Source organism: Colobus angolensis, unplaced genomic scaffold (genome assembly GCF_000951035.1).
Source record: "Colobus angolensis palliatus isolate OR3802 unplaced genomic scaffold, Cang.pa_1.0 Scaffold328, whole genome shotgun sequence".
Taxonomy (NCBI): Eukaryota; Metazoa; Chordata; class Mammalia; order Primates; family Cercopithecidae; genus Colobus; species Colobus angolensis.
The window spans coordinates 1477050-1492881 of NW_012116577.1; positions in this window are offsets into that span (position 1 = coordinate 1477050).

Here is a 15832-nt window from a genome sequence, read left to right on the forward strand (position 1 = left end):
TCATGACTCTAAGGGGGTGCATGTGAGAGGGTCATGATTGATTGAGCAAGCAGGGGGTACATGACTGGGGGCTGCATGCACCAGTAATTACATCGGAACAAAACAAGATAGGGATTTTCATAGTACATTTCTATACAATGTCTGTAATCTATAGATAACATAACCAACTAGGTCAGGGGTCGATCTTTAACTACCAGGCCCAGGGTGCGATGCCGGGCTGTCTACCTGTGGATTTCATTTCTGACTTTTAGTTTTTACTTCTTTCTTTGGAGGCAGGAATTGGGCATAAGATGATATATGAGGGGTGGTCTCCTCCCTTATTCCCCACTTTTGAGACTCTCACTCATTTTATTAGTAGGAGTTCTCAGTTTCATTTTCACTACCTACGTCTTCTTGCAAGACAGATAGATAGTGATTCATATCGTACACTTGTGCTGAAGCATTTTGGTGAACTAAGGTAATGATGAAGCTTTTTATCATTTGAAGAAGTGCAGGTATCAAACAAGGGAGCAGTAGGCAGGTTCCTATTATTATTATAACTCCTATTAAAAGAATTTTAAATGCTCCTAGCGCTGGGAACCATTTTCCAAACATGGCCCGAGGATCCACGTTTGGAAATGGATGCCACACTTGCACAGGCACATGTGCCAGTTTTGTCATATCTCTATGTCTTCAACTACTTGCCCTTGATCAACTATGTGTAGGCAGCAATTAGCAAGGTTAAATTTCCCATAGACCACTCCTTCAGCTGCTAGCAAGCAGTTGAGAGTCAATCTATTTTGATAGATAGCATTTCTCATCTGAGTTTCTTACTGGGCCAGAATAATCAAGGCTCTACCAGTTTTATTAGTGATTACTTCTAAGACAGCTTGTAACCATATGATTTGGTTGATCATGTCAATGGGGGTCTGGTATCGCCACAAGCCATCTTGTGCCCAAGTAGCAGGCCCATAATATTGTATGATTCTCTCAGGGGGCCATTTATCTTCTTTCCAATTTCCTATAGCTATGCTTTTCTTTTCACAGGAAGCATAGACAGCGAAGCCCAGGAGTTTGCCTATTTTTATGGGCAGTAGGAAGAAAGATGGTTTAATAGTGCCAATAACACAACTACCTGCCCACTCATCAGGTAATTTGGCATAAGCTCTATGCCCACATATCCAGTACAATCCAGTGGGGGCTGTCCAGTCCCGGTGGGACCCTGGGTGGGTCCACACGGTTTGCAACTTTGGGAATTTGCTAAATGAATTCCTCTCTGTTTGATTTGAACTCCACCAAGTGACTGTTTTTGTGGTACCTTTATGCAATTTCTTTCCCAGACAACTAAGTCATCCTACGGGGCAAATGAATTCTTATCCTTCCCTAGCTATGCAATATTGTCCAATAATTGAGGCTTTTAGGACCCAGAAATTACCAGGGTGATTCTTTTGAGCTGGGAATTCATCAGGAACTGGGTCTATAGGTACTAATTCTTGGGCTTCCCATGGCCATTGATCTCTTATTACAGTTCCTCCACCAACATAACATGAAGTGACATTGAGAGACTGGGCTACATGCTTGGCTAATTGCAAAAACAAATTTCTCATTTTTCCTGGAATTTCTGGTACTGGTACATTTAGTTCATCATAGAAAGTTTGAAACATTGGTTCAGGAGAGCATTTGTAAACTTCTCCTTGAACCAAGATATTTACTTGAGGATCCAGTCCGGCACCATCGATTCCTAAGGTCACACACTCCCGTTTTTTCCAGCGAGGATCAAGAGGATTGGTTATTACTAGCTCTAAGGGGTTACATTGTCCCTTAGTACAGGAAGGGCCATTTTTTCCTTTCTGAAGGTGGACTGGAACCTTTTCATTTTTTATCCAAGTGTCCCAAATGACACAAGACCAGTATCCACATTCATTTCCACACAGTCCTAATTCATGACAAATGTACTTATTATCAGTCATATAGCCTTTTTCCCAACTAAAAGAGCCACATCCCCTTCCTAACTTATTGCTATTAATGACAGCACAGGCATCAAATTTCAATATTATGCGTTTGATCACCCCTTTTTCTTCTGCTCTGGCTAATACTTTACTTGTATCATTTATGAGTCCCTACCAGTCTTCGGTCCTTAATCTTGCTACAAAAAGTAAGACATGGGAGGCTCAGAGGGGTCATGACACACATCTGGTCTGTCATTTCCTGGGCTACATACCTTGTACTGAGTGTCATTATATAAACATGTTCCTTTTAAAGTTCCTAGGCATTCATAGTAACTATAGAACAGAAAGATTGTTTTAACCTGCCCTACCTCGGTAACCTGATGTATACACTGAGAGCAGTCTTCCTTGCGGGGAAAATCAGTGGAAGTTTTTACTATACAAGGCCAAATTATAAGGAAAATGAGTCCCACGATGATTCTCCTCATGCTTCGGCCGTGTGTAGACCAGTCAGCTTCCAGGTGTGACTGGAGCAGGGCTTGTTGTCCTCCTCAGTCACTTTGCAGGAGTTGTCCGGGCTCAGTTTTGCCTCCCAGGTTTCATCAGCTGCAGGTTTCACATGGCTGTGATGGATCCACGCTGGGATTCCTTCTACCTTTACAGCCGTGAGGGTGGTCAGGATGACGATCTGAGGTCCTTTCCACCATGGCTGCAAAGGGGCTGCGTTCCAGTCCTTGATCCACACGCAATCACCTGGAGAGAAAGGGTGAACTGGGAGAATAAGCTGATGGGACACCTCTCATTTACCCAAGTTGAGACTGTTTGTGTAATTTTTTCTAAAGCCTGTAGCTGTCGCTGTAATTCAATTTTACCTAACTCTCGGGGAGTGCCTGGAAGTTCCCATAGTATAGGAGGAGGCCTATGATACAATATTTCTTAAGGGGAGTATCCTGTTTTCTTAGAAGGAGTGCATCTAATTTTAAACAATACCATAGGAAGGGCCTGTATCCACTTTAATCCTGTTTCCTGACATACTTTCCCTAAACTATTTTTGACAGTCCGATTCATTCGCTCCACCTTTCCGGAACTTTGAGGTAGGTAAGCGGCATGTAGCTTCCAAGTGATTCCTAATGCTTTTGCTGTCTTCTGTACCAAGTCAGCCACACACGCCGGCCCGTTATCTGAGCCAATTCGTAAGGGCCGTCCAAACCTAGGAATAAGATCTCAGAGAAGCACACGAATTACCTCTTTTGGTTCGTTTTGGATAAGCCTCCACCCACCCTGAGTAAGTACACACAAGAACCAGCAAATACTTTTTACCTCCACATTTCGGCATTTCTGTGAAATCCACCTGAAGATCCTCAAAAGGAGCTGCTCCATAAGCTTGTATGCTGTGTGGAACAGTGGGGCCTTGCCTCGCATTGTACTGTCAGCAAGTAATGCAACGTTGTGCTACTGCTTTGGCAAGGGCTGGCAAGTGTGAGATGTAGAAGTATCGGCCTAACAATTTTTCAAGTGACTCTTGACCTAGATGAGTGGTTTCATGCACGGACAATAAGATTGTGGCTCCCAGCAACTGCAGCACAGCTACCCTCCCATCTGGCAGTCTGATCCATCCTCCTTTTATTACTTGCCCCCCTTCTGTGTGGAAGAAGTCTTTTTCTTCCTTAGAATAGGTAGGTAACAGGTCAGGTGTTTGAGGGAGAAAGGGGGCTACTACTGATGCCTGGTAAGGGGTAGATGCTTCTTTTCGAGCTTCTGAATCAGCTCAAGAGTTTCCTAAGGTCATTGAGGTGGCGACTCACTGGTGTCCCCTGCAGTGCATGACCACCCTCTGAGGTTTCCACACTTCCTCTAATAATTGTAGAATTTCTTGTTGATATTTTATGTCCTTTCCCCCAGAGTTTAACAGGCCCTTTTCCTTATATAATGCTCCATGCACTTGGAGGGTTAGAAAGGCATATCGAGAGTCAGTGTAGATGTTTACCACCTTACCTTCACTGAGTTAAAGCAATGAGCTCAGCCTTCTGGGCTGAAGTGCCCTGTGGCAAAGGTTTGGCTTCAATGACAGCATCCAAAGTTACCACCACATATCCTGCACATCTTTCTCCTTGTGGGTTAATGAAGCTGCTCCCATCCACGTATAACTCCCAGTCTACTGATGCCCATGGCTGGTCCCGAAGCTCAGGTCTGCTAGAATAGACTGAGTCCAACACCTCTACACAGTTATGCTCAACCGGGCTCTCTGATACTGGGAGCAGGGTGGCGGGATTTAGGGTGTTACAGACTTCAATAGTTATGCAGGGATTTTCACATAGCAAGCTTTGGTACTTGGTTAATCAAGCATTTGTTAGCCAATGATGTCCTTTGGTATTCATCAAAGTTACCACAGCATGGGGGGCCTTTATATTCAAGTTTCACCCAAGGGTTAGTTTATCTGCTTCCAGTGCTAACAGGGCTGTTGTTGCCAGTGCCCTTAGCCATGGTGGCCAGGCTTTGGAAACCCCATCTAGTTGTTTTGAGAGATAGGCCACTGGCCTTGGCCAGCACCCCACAGTCTGGGTTAAAACTCCAACTGTCATTTTTTCTCTTTCTGACACGTAGAGTGTAAAGGGCTTTGCCAAATCTGGTAGTCCTGGGGCTGTGGCCAACATAAGTTTTTCCTTTAACTTACAAAAGGCTTGCTGTTGTAGAGGCCTCCATTCAAAAGGCTCCTGGTCATCCCCCTTTGTAACCCCATACAAAGGTTTGGCTAGTACTGCAAAGTTTGGAATCCATAATCTGCAAAGCCCCACCACTCCTAGGAATTCCCTTACTTGCCTTCTGGTTTTAGGTGCTAGTAGGCTGCAGATGACCTGCTTTCTTTCTGACCCAAGGCTGGACTCCCCTTTCTGAATAGTGAATCCCAGGTAGCATACCTGCTGTCTGCAGATCTGAGCTTTCTTCTTGGACACCTTATACCCACAATCCTCCAGGTGCCAAAGCAAGGCATCAGTCCATTTTGTGCACCCAACTGCCATTGAGTGTCCCAGCAGAAAGTCATCCATGTACAGGAGCAAGACGCAGCCTGGGTCTTTAGCAGGAAACTTGCAGGTCTCGAGCCAGGGCCTCCCCGAAGATAGTAGCAGAGTTCTTGAACCCTTGGAGAAACTGGATCCAAGTGTACTGAGTAGTGACACCTGACTCTGGATCTTCCCACTGAAAGGCAAGCAGCTTCTGGCTCTCAGGAGCTAGTCTGATGATAAAGAAGGAATCTTTTAAGTCCAGACGGTAAACCAGCTGTCCTCAGCTGGCAACAGCCCTGACAATGTGTAAGGGTTAGAAACTGTTGGGTGCAGAGTCACTGTAGCTTGGTTGACCAAGCACAAGTCCTGTACTGGCCGGTAGTCCTTGGTCCCTAGCTTAGGGATAGGCAGGAGGGGGATGTTCCATGGAGATTGGCAAGGAACTATAATTCCATAGGCTTTCCAGTGCCTGAGATGAACCTGGATTCCTTCGAGAGCTTCTCTGGGAACCAGATACTGCTTTTGCCTAATTGGTTGGGCCCCAGGCTTAACTTCTATGAGTACAGGGGCTTGGCTGACCACCAGTCCCTGAGGGTTATCCTCTGCCCATACTCGGGGCCATTGCTTAGCTAGAGCTGGTTTTATCTCTTGGCCTGGCTTGGTTAGAAAAAGTCTCCATTCTTCTTCCCAGGGGACTGTAAGGGCTGTGATAACTCCTGTTCCCAGTAACTTTAGCTATAAAGAGCCCTGTTTTGTAAAGGAGATGGTGGCTCTCAGCTTGCTAAGCAAGTCTCTTCCCAGCAAGGGCAAGGGACAGCAGGCATGTACAAGAACTGATGAACTATCTCATGTCCCCCCACCGAGGAGGTCCATGGTAGACAGAAAGCCTGCTTAGTGGAAACTCCTGTTGCTCCAATTATATCAATGGTTTTCTTGGATAAGGGGGTGGCCAGGATGGTCACTACTGAATGTTCAGCACCAATATCGACCAAAAACTTAATGTCCTTGCCACCAGTTGTAATCCTGACCATGGGCTCCTTGGGGGCACTTGAGCCCGGCCCCCTTCAGTCCAGTAGCCCTTCAGCAAGATTGAACAAAGCTCCCTCATCTTTATCTGAGGTCTTTTGTTCCGAACCACCTTGCTTTTCCTTCAGTTGGGGACACTTATTTTTCCAATGTCCTATTGCCTTACAATAGGCACATTGGTTATGTTGCAAGTGTGGGCGATTAGACTGGGTGTTCTTCCCTGAACCCCCCTTTCCCTCTCCTTTCAGGGGAATTCCCTTAATGGCTGTGGCCAGTAAGTCGGCATTTCCCCTGGCCTGGCATTCGCCTTCCTTACGGCTTTCTCTGCAGCTTGTTGCATCTCTATTCACAAACACTTGATTGGCTATTTCCAGTAACCATGAGGTATTCATACCCGCAAATCCAACTTGTTTCTGGAATTTTTTCCTAATATCTTCCGTGCTTTGACTAACTAAGGTCATGTTAACCATGCACTGGTTTTCAGTGCTATCTGGATAAAAAGGAGTGTATATATGGTAAGCCACACAGTCTTTCATAGAATTGTGCTGGACTCTCCTCTTTTCCTTGGATGAACTCAGAGACCTTATTTACATTTGTAGCCTTTTGAGACCCTTTCTTTAGGCTTTCTATTAATGCCTCACGGTACCGTCTTAGCCTCTCCATGTCTGGCCCCTCGTTTGGGTCCCACTGGGTGTCTGTTCCTGGCAGTTGGATTCTTATATATTCTTGGGGGTTTTGGTAATCAGTTGGAACATGCTCCTCTAGCCTCTTAGTTGCCACCTGGAGCACCCTTCGCCTTTCATCTGTATTAAAAAGGTACATGAGCAGCTGGTGGCAATCGGCCCAAGTAGGATTATGAGCCTGTATAATAGTTTGGAGCAAGTCAATTAAAGCTTGGGGCTTTTCGGTGTAAGATGGAGTATTATTTTTCCAATTGAGGAGGTCAGCAGAGGTGAAAGGTTGATACATAAAGACACACCTTTCCACCATGTGTCCATCCTCATCTACCCCAGTATGTCGCTGATCTCTCAGAGGCATTTGGATTCCAGTCTTGGGCCGTAAGCAAGCTGCCAAGGGAGGAGTTTCTCCTGTGGCTTCACTTCCTCTCTCGTCTACTCTGGGTGGTCTAGGGGTGTGGTCATCTGGTGGAGGTGTAGGTGCTGTGGGCTCAGGGGTGGGGAGCCCTTTCTCCCGATAAGGAAGGGGTATTGCTGCTACCAGTTCCTGCCATGATTCTTCCAGTGTTAGGTCAGACAGGACTTTTGGTGCCGGCATCCCTAGGCAGGTGGAGTGAGGACCTTCCTTAACTAACAGTCCCTTTGCTACTAGTACTGCTGCTGCCTGTCCTCTTAACCACTGTGGGGGATTCAAAACTAGCTGTAATCAAGAATCTATATACGGGAACTGATCTGTATACCCTGACTTACAGGTTACCCTGTGCCATACCTTTGAGACAAAGGACCTGTCCAGGCTTCCTTCTGATGGCCAACCCACCTCTAATGCTGGCCAATCTGTCTCACACAAAGTTCTAAGTTTTCCTGGTGTCATGGTGACTCCATAGTATCCCTTAAATCCCTTTTTGAAATTTTTCAACATAGTTCCTAGTGGGGTGGGCCTACTTTGTGCCTCACCTATGTTTCCTTGAAACACCACGCTCACACCACACGCACACCAGTAAACAAAGAACAGGTGAAAAGGGCACACACACTTTTACAGTTTACTCCAAACCAGAATCAAAAACCAAAATCAGAGTATCAAGAAATCTAAGCCAAGACAAAACCAAAACCAAAGTATCAAGCAATCCAAGTCAAGTCAAAAACCAAAACCAAAGTGCCGGTACAGGCACACCACAGGTGCCCAGGCCATGCTTCCACTCAAATGGAGTAGGCAAGTTCCCAAGACCAATCCTGTCAAGCAATTCAAACCAAGTCAAAACCAAAACCAAAACCAAACCAACGTGCCGATAAAGGCATGCCGTGGGTGATCAGGCCACGCTTCCACTCAAACAGAGTGGGCAAGTTCTCAAGACTAGTCTTACCAAGTTTCAGATGTCTGGACTCCAAGTACCAGTTCCTTCCCGGTGTTCAGTCACTGCATTGATCCTCCACCGGGGCCTGCCACACACTGCTCTGGCAAGGTGTCCCATCGGGGCAAATGCCTACCCGGGAGCGCTCTCAGGATCCGCATCACTTGGGCTGGTCAGGGTCCCCCGTAGGGATGTTCCACAGGGCAGGCTTAAGACTCCTAAGGAGCTGCCTCAACCATCTGCCAATCACCTCACTTCCCCTTCAGGGAACCAAGAAATGTAGCAGGATGGGCTGTAGACAAAAGTCCTCAGATACTGAATTAAAGAAGGATGGGGTTTATTAGGCCAGGGGCATGGCAAGACTCCGTCTCAAGTGCTGAGCTCCCCAAGTGAGCAATTCCTGTCCCTTTTAAGGGCTCACAACTCCAAGGGGGTGCTTGTGAGAGGGTCATGATTGATTGAGCAAGCAGGGGGTACATGACTACGGGCTGCATGCACCAGTAATTAGATTGCAACAAAACAAGATAGTGATTTTCACAGTGCTTTTCTATACAATGTCTGTAATCTATGGATAACAGAACCAATTTGGTCAGGGGTTGATCTTTAACTACCAGGCCCAGGGTGCGATGCTGGGCTGTCTGCCTGTGGATTTCATTTCTGCCTTTTAGTTTTTACTTCTTTCTTTGGATGCAGAAATTGGGCATAAGATGAGATGAGGGGTGGTCTCCTCCTTTAAGTCCACCAGCTGAGGTCAAGGAGGGGTAGAAATTTGTAATATGTCTGTGACTATAGAAAATAATTCTTTGAGAAAGGAAAGTTCCCAGAGAAGTGAGGTGATTCCAGCAGCCAGCAATGCTATATCCTCCAGGCGTGAGAATCTAGCTAGATGCTGTGGCTCATGTCTGTAATCTCAGCACTTTGGAAGGCTGAGATGGAAGGATAGCTTAAGGCCAGGAGTTCAAGACCAGCCCTGGCAACATAGTGAGACCTTGTCTCTACCAAAAAAAAAAAGGTATTATTAACAACTTGGTCCCACATATGTTTCCATGCATATATATGTACTTTGTTATTCACAAATGGGATCATGCACCACATGTAACTTAGCAACTTGCTTTTTTAAAAAAACTTTACAGTGTGTCATGTATATATTTCCAACAGGGCTTCAGTTTTATTCATCTTTGGATACTTTTGGTGTATCATTGGCACGCAATTTTTATTTGTTAGAAATGAATAAAGTAGCTATAAACTTACATTTGATTATTTTTGTGGTTAATACGGAAAGTTCTAAAAGCTATTGGGAGCAATCTCCAGAGATGAATCAATATTAATATAGCTTGTATATACAATAATTGAGACATCCCAAGGTTGAATCCATAGTGTTGAAATTAATAAACTGCTTTAAAAAACAAAACAAATTACATATGTTTATATCATAAAATGAAACTCAAATGATATATTCAAATTGGAGTTACTATTAACAGAGACTTATCCATTGTCCTTCAAAAGCATTAAGAGGTCCCAAAGTTATTCAGCACTTTCAATTATAAATTGTCTTTGACAAAATACACTGAGAAAATTTTTGTTTGGGTGAGGAAGAAGGGACAAGATGGAGGAAGGTAAACAAGAAGGCACTGCCCCGTTGCTTCTGGGTTCTTACTCACCAGCTTTCCCATGCGTGGGAAAATGCAGCCCGTGCCTGGGAAAATGCAGATCAACCCAGCATGTGCCAGGTGACGTCAATCCAAAGAGATTGAAACTTACCCAGCCACATCTATGGAGATGCCCCTATCATGCCCTTATCCCGCCCACTGCCCTTCCCCTTCCAGTACCAATGCACAAAAGTCCACTGCCGGCAGGAGCTGGCATGACTTCTTCGGCCCCCACATTCGTGGACCGCAGAACCTCACCCGAGAGCACCGGCACAACTTCCCTGGCTCCCCACACCTAAGGACCAGAGAACCTCACCCGAGAGTGTGTGCATATTTGCAATAAAGGGCTGCTGCTTTCTTATGTACTTTGGCCTCATGTTTAATTACTTAGCTTTCCTAAATTAAGTTACATTAAGTTAAATTAAGACAGGTGGTGCTGAAACCCGGGAGGAGACCTCTCCTCAGGGCCCCCCAAGGCCCAAGGAGCCTCCTCCTTCCACACCGTGGATGGACTAGGACCCAGACACTACCTTCCACACCTCCAAGTCTCCTAGGGGTGAGTACCTCTTGCCTCCCTCTCATACTCCTTGGCCAGAAGTCCTGCACAGGCCCAAGGCTTTTGGTCACCAGGTGACCCACAGGAGAGTTCCCAAAGGTAGAGACGTCTGCCCAAAGGAACTCCATTCCAGTCCACGTGAGACCCATCCAGGATGGAGACGTCCGCCTGGAGGTAATCTCCATTCCAGCTCCAGGAGCCATCCGGTCTCTAGTGGCTCCAAAGGACACTTTGTAGCCAGATAGAGTTCGGTTTCCGCCTTCCGCGAGAGAGACGCAATAGGAAATCCCCAATCCAAAATACCTAGAGACACCCCTTTAAAGTGTCTTCTAGCTAATCTCAAAACTTTACAATTAGAGCAAATCTTAAATGAAAGCAACTAATTTTTCTCTCCACGGTGGCATGGCTGCAATACAAGTTAGATAATCAGTCTCAATGGCCACCAGAAGGAACCCTTGACTATAATATTTTACTTGATTTGTCTAATTTCTGCCAAAGTCTAGGAAAGTGGTCAGAAATCAATTATGTCCAAGGCTTTTAGGACTTGCACACTCACCCGGACCTGTGTGCCCAATGTTCAATGGCCCAGGTCTTGTTAGCAAAAACCCGGCCCTCGGCCCCCACCTCAGCCTGAAGAGGACTCCACCTCCATTTCAGATAGGGCTGATGGCAGGCAACCTCCCTCCCGACCTTCCAACACCCCCCATGGACCTCCCACTGCCCCTCCCGACACCCCTCCCTCAGCCACTCCCCTTACCCCTCCCTATGCACTTCCCACCGCCCCTCTCGATACTCCTCCCTCAACAGCCACTCCTCTCACCTCTCCCATTGCAGCCCATACCCGTTCAAAGACTACTATACCAAACCTTACAAATCAGCCTTCCACTAACCAACCTAACCCTGCCTCCCCTACCAATCTACTGGACTCCCTCCGAGAGGTCGCCGGAGCTGAAGGGCTAGTTAGAGTCCATGTCCCTTTTTTCTTGGCTGATCTCTCCAAAACTGAACAACGACTTGGCAATTTCTCAGCCAACCCCACGCAACATTCCAAAAAATTTAGGTACCTTTGTCAGGCATATGATCTAACCTGGCATGACTTACAGGTCATTTTGTCTTCCTCCCTTAACCAAGAGGAAAGAGAGCATATTCTTGCAGCCGCCAGGCAACATGCAGATCAATGGCATTTAACCGAAGCCACCACCCCGTTAGGAGAGATGGCTGTCCCGTCCATAGAACCAGATTAGGACTACCAACCACAGCAGCCTGGCCGCTGTAGGAAGGACATTATGATTCAATGTCTCTTGGCTGGTATGCAGGCAGCCTCTAACAAAGTAGTAAATTTTGATAAATTAAGGGAAATCATCCAACACCCAGATGAGAACCCGGCTTCATTCCTAAATCGCCTTACAGAGACACTAGCCCAATTTACCCGGCTAGACCCCACTTCCCCAGCCGAGGCAGCTGTCCTAGCCTCCTATTTTATTTCCCAGTCAGCCTCAGATATTCAAAAAAAGCTTAAAAAGGTTGAAGATAGGCCTCAGACTCCCATACAGGACTTAGTGAAATTGGCCTTTAAAGTTTTTAACTCCAGAGAAGAAACAGCTGAGGCCGCAGAGCTAGACAAAGAGAAAAGAAGGGCTGTGCTTCAGGCACAAGCTTTAGTAGCTGCCCTCCAACCAGCATTGCCCACTCTGCTAGCAGGGAAGACACAGGGCAAGTCTCCTAAGGGCTCCTACAAGTCTCCTAAGGGCTCCTGATATAAATGCAGAGACCCAGGACACTAGGCAAACCAGTGTCCCCAGGCCAAGCAGGCCACTCCATCTCATCCATGCTTTAAGTGTAGCACAACCAGGCATTAGGCAAAACAGTGTCCAAATCCTCGCCTGCCTACCACGCCGTGCCCAACCTGCCAACAGGAAGGACACTGGAAGTCTGATTGCCCCGCCAGCAGGGCAGGCATCGCGCCTCAACATGGTGCCTCTCCTTAAGGGTCGGAAGGCTCCTTCCAGCTCCTACACCTGGACGACGACTGACGGTGCCCACACTCAGAGACCCCGGTCACCCTTGCCCAGCCCAGGGTAACGCTACAGGTAGCAGGTAAGCCAATTTCTTTTCTCCTCATTATGGAGGCTTCCTGCTCAGTTTTGCCATCCTATAGTGGACCTAGCCAACTCTCCACTATTTCAGTAGTAGAAGTAGACAGTAAGTCATCTAACCCTCGCCAGACCTCAATGTTATTAACCAAACTCTCCATAGAGACACGTCAATTGTGGGTAACTCTACTTCCCCTTGCCCTTACCAGACTACGGGCGACACCTAGAAGCCCTACAGGCCTTAGCCCATTTGAACTAGTTTACAGGCGCCCTCTTGCATTACGAGAACTTCCTATTCTTCCCACACTGTTAGCACCCTACTTGCCCTATCTCTCTCTCTTAAGACAATTACTTAGAGAACACGCCAAAAGGTCACTTCCCCCACCTACATAAGGAAATCCAGACACCCCCTCAGCCCTTTCTCCAGGTGACCAGGTTCTACTCAAGGATCTACAGGCAAAAGGCCTTATTCCTAAGTGGAAGAGCCCATATACAGTAATTCTTACCACTTCTACAGCAGCCAAGCTTTTAGGTCACAGTTCCTAGGTCCATTTTACCCAGTTGAAAAGAGCTTGGCCCCCTCAGGCTAAGTGGCAGTCCACCCAACTGTTGCCCACCTGTCTAAAAATAACCAAGATAGAAACAAGCTAGATGAGCCACACTCTCCTCAAATTTTCCTGTTTCCTCACTATTCTTCATCTTAACTGACTTTTCCCTCACAAACCCCATAGATACCCTCCTCCCTGACCCATCCCCCAACCAGTAGGTCTCCCAACTTTTTACTCTCATAGAAGACCTAGCTTGGCAGGGTGCCCTTTGTGATTTCAGCAATGTTGAACTTACTCTCTACACTTTTGCCACCATTATTATGGTTCACTCTAATCCCCCTAGTTACTCCTACTAATCCTAACTTTGTATAGAAATTTTCTATAACTGAAACCTGGTCTACAGACAACCAGATACATTCAGTCATGCAGGGCACTGCAGAATGTCCCCACCCCCCAGGGCTGTCAATCTGCCCTCTCCCTAAACTTTTCCCTAAGTTCCATCACTGGAGGCCTCCCGGCCATATGTTTCTTATATGACCAAACAGAATATAATTGTAAGAACTACTGGCAAAAACCAACCTCAGGTGTCCATACAATTACTGTAAAATCTATCCTTTGTATGACTTCTTTGCACAATCCCAACATAAAAATATGTTTCAAAGCCCTTCGCCAGAAACATATAGTCTTATTATTAATGATCCGTGGGACCCTCGGTAGGCCCAGGGAGTAAAAGGTGGACTATATGCATCAACTTCTTCCTCATATCCCACCGCAACCATCCAGGTAAAGAGAATATACGTTCAGCAAGTACAACTCCCTGAGGGTGTACAGACCCTACAAAATTTAACCTCAGCCGTAAAATCTCATGAACAAAAAATACAGAAGTTGTTAAGCCCCCCAAACCCCCCTGACAATTAGGACCCATTCTCATGGCTAACACTTATTTGCCAAGGACTTAACTTAACCCAGGCTGCTGGAGTAAGGAACCTCTCCCACTGCTTCCTTTGCGCTGTACTCAGAAAAGCTCCCTTAGTGGCAGTCCGTCTACCAGCTGCTTTCAATATCACCACCGACTCTACCAGCTCCTCTCAAGCAACATCCTTGCCTCAAGTCCCATTATACCGTAATCCACAGAGTCAAACCCTTCCTTTTTGCTACTCTACTCCCAACTCTTCATGGTGTAATCACACCCAAGCTCCCAATGGAATCCAGACAACCCCTGTTGGCAGCTACTTCTGGTGTAACCAAACTTTATCTAAAACTCTTAACCCCACCTCCATCACCCAATCCCTTTGCGTTCCGGTGTCTTTAGTGCCTAGCTTAACCCTATACAGCGAAGGGGAATTGTCCGAACTAGCTTCCCAGCTTACCACTCCCAGCAATAAAATCCAAAAGTAGGCCGTTTTTCTTCCCTTAGTCATCAGGGTTTCCCTAGCATCGTCCCTAATAGCCTCAGGACTTAGGACAGGGGCACTCGCCCACTCAATTCAGTCCACACAGGCTCTCTCCACTCAGGTTCAGGAAGCCATAGACGCTTCAGCTGAAAGCCTGGCCTCTTTACAGTGTCAGATTACCTCAGTGGCCCAGGTAGCAGCACAAATAGGCAAGCATTAGATCTTCTTACTGTCGAAAAAGGAGGAACATGCCTCTTCCTAGGAGAAGAGTATTGCTATTATATAAACGAATCAGGCCTGGTTGACACCAACGTCCAAACTTTAAACAAAATCAAAAAGGAGCTTCAACAATTTAACGCCCCCTTAACCCCCAGATCACCGGTATGGCTGCTGCCGGAAGTACAGCAGCTACTTCCATTCCTAATTTCCATACTAATCCTCTGCCTTGCCTTATGTTTTGCTCCCATTTTTATAAAATTTCTCCGAACCAAGGTCCAAGAAATCACCCGAGTCACCTTCAATCAAATGCTCCTGCATCCCTACACCCAACTGCCAACCTCAGACCCTAACTATGCCCCTTAACAGCAGGAAGCAGCCAGACAGACAACAGTGCCCCAAATTCTTATAATCAATAAGAGGTTGGACTGTTTGGGTGAGGAAGAAGGGACAAGATGGAGGAAGGTAAACAAGAAGGCACCACCCCTGTTTCCTCCGGGTTCTTCCTCACCAGCTTTCCCGCGTGCAGGAAAATGCAGCCCACACCCCAGAAGATGCAGATCAACCGAGCGTGTGCCAGGTGACATCAATCCGAAGAGATCGAAACTTACTCAGCCACGCCTATGGAGACGCCCCTATCACGCCCTTATCCCGCCCACTGCCCTTCCCCTTCCAGTACCAATGCATAAAAGTTCACTGCCGGCAGGAGCCGGCGTGACTTCTTCCGCCCCCACATTGGTGGACCACAGAACCTCACCCGAGAGCGCCGGCACGATTTCCCTGGCCCCCCACACCTGAGGACCAGAGAACCTCACCCAAGAGTGTGTGCATATTTGCAATAAAGGGCTGCCACTTTCTTATGTACTTTGGCCTCATGTTTAATTACTTAGCTCTCCTAAATTAAGTTACATTAAATTAAATTAAGACAATTTTCACACACCAAACATTATTCTACCAGCCCCTGAAGATGTTAATTTTCTTTCTTCATCATCACACTTAACCACTTCACCCCACTGCACCCCAGTTTACTTTACAAAGCTAGAAAGTGAGCTGAAGGCAAAGTACTGACTAGCAGCTAATATAATGTGAGCATTCTAGAGAAGCTCAACTGGCCATATAAACGAAGGAATTAATAAATGAGTGAACACATTTTGACAGTTCTTCAGAAATCTTTGTAAATACTCCCGTCCACCCTGGCACAAAATGAAGAAAAGAACGTTTGGAAATAAAGATGATAAAATTTGTAGCCATGGACTTTAACATTCAATTTCCAAAACCCCTGCTGGAGTTCAATTTATTAGAGACAGTTTTGAGGCTGTAGGAGTGGAAAAGATGATACCTTTTTGTCAGTCCTCCGAGCCCAAGCCAAGCCATCGCATCCCTGTGATTTGCAC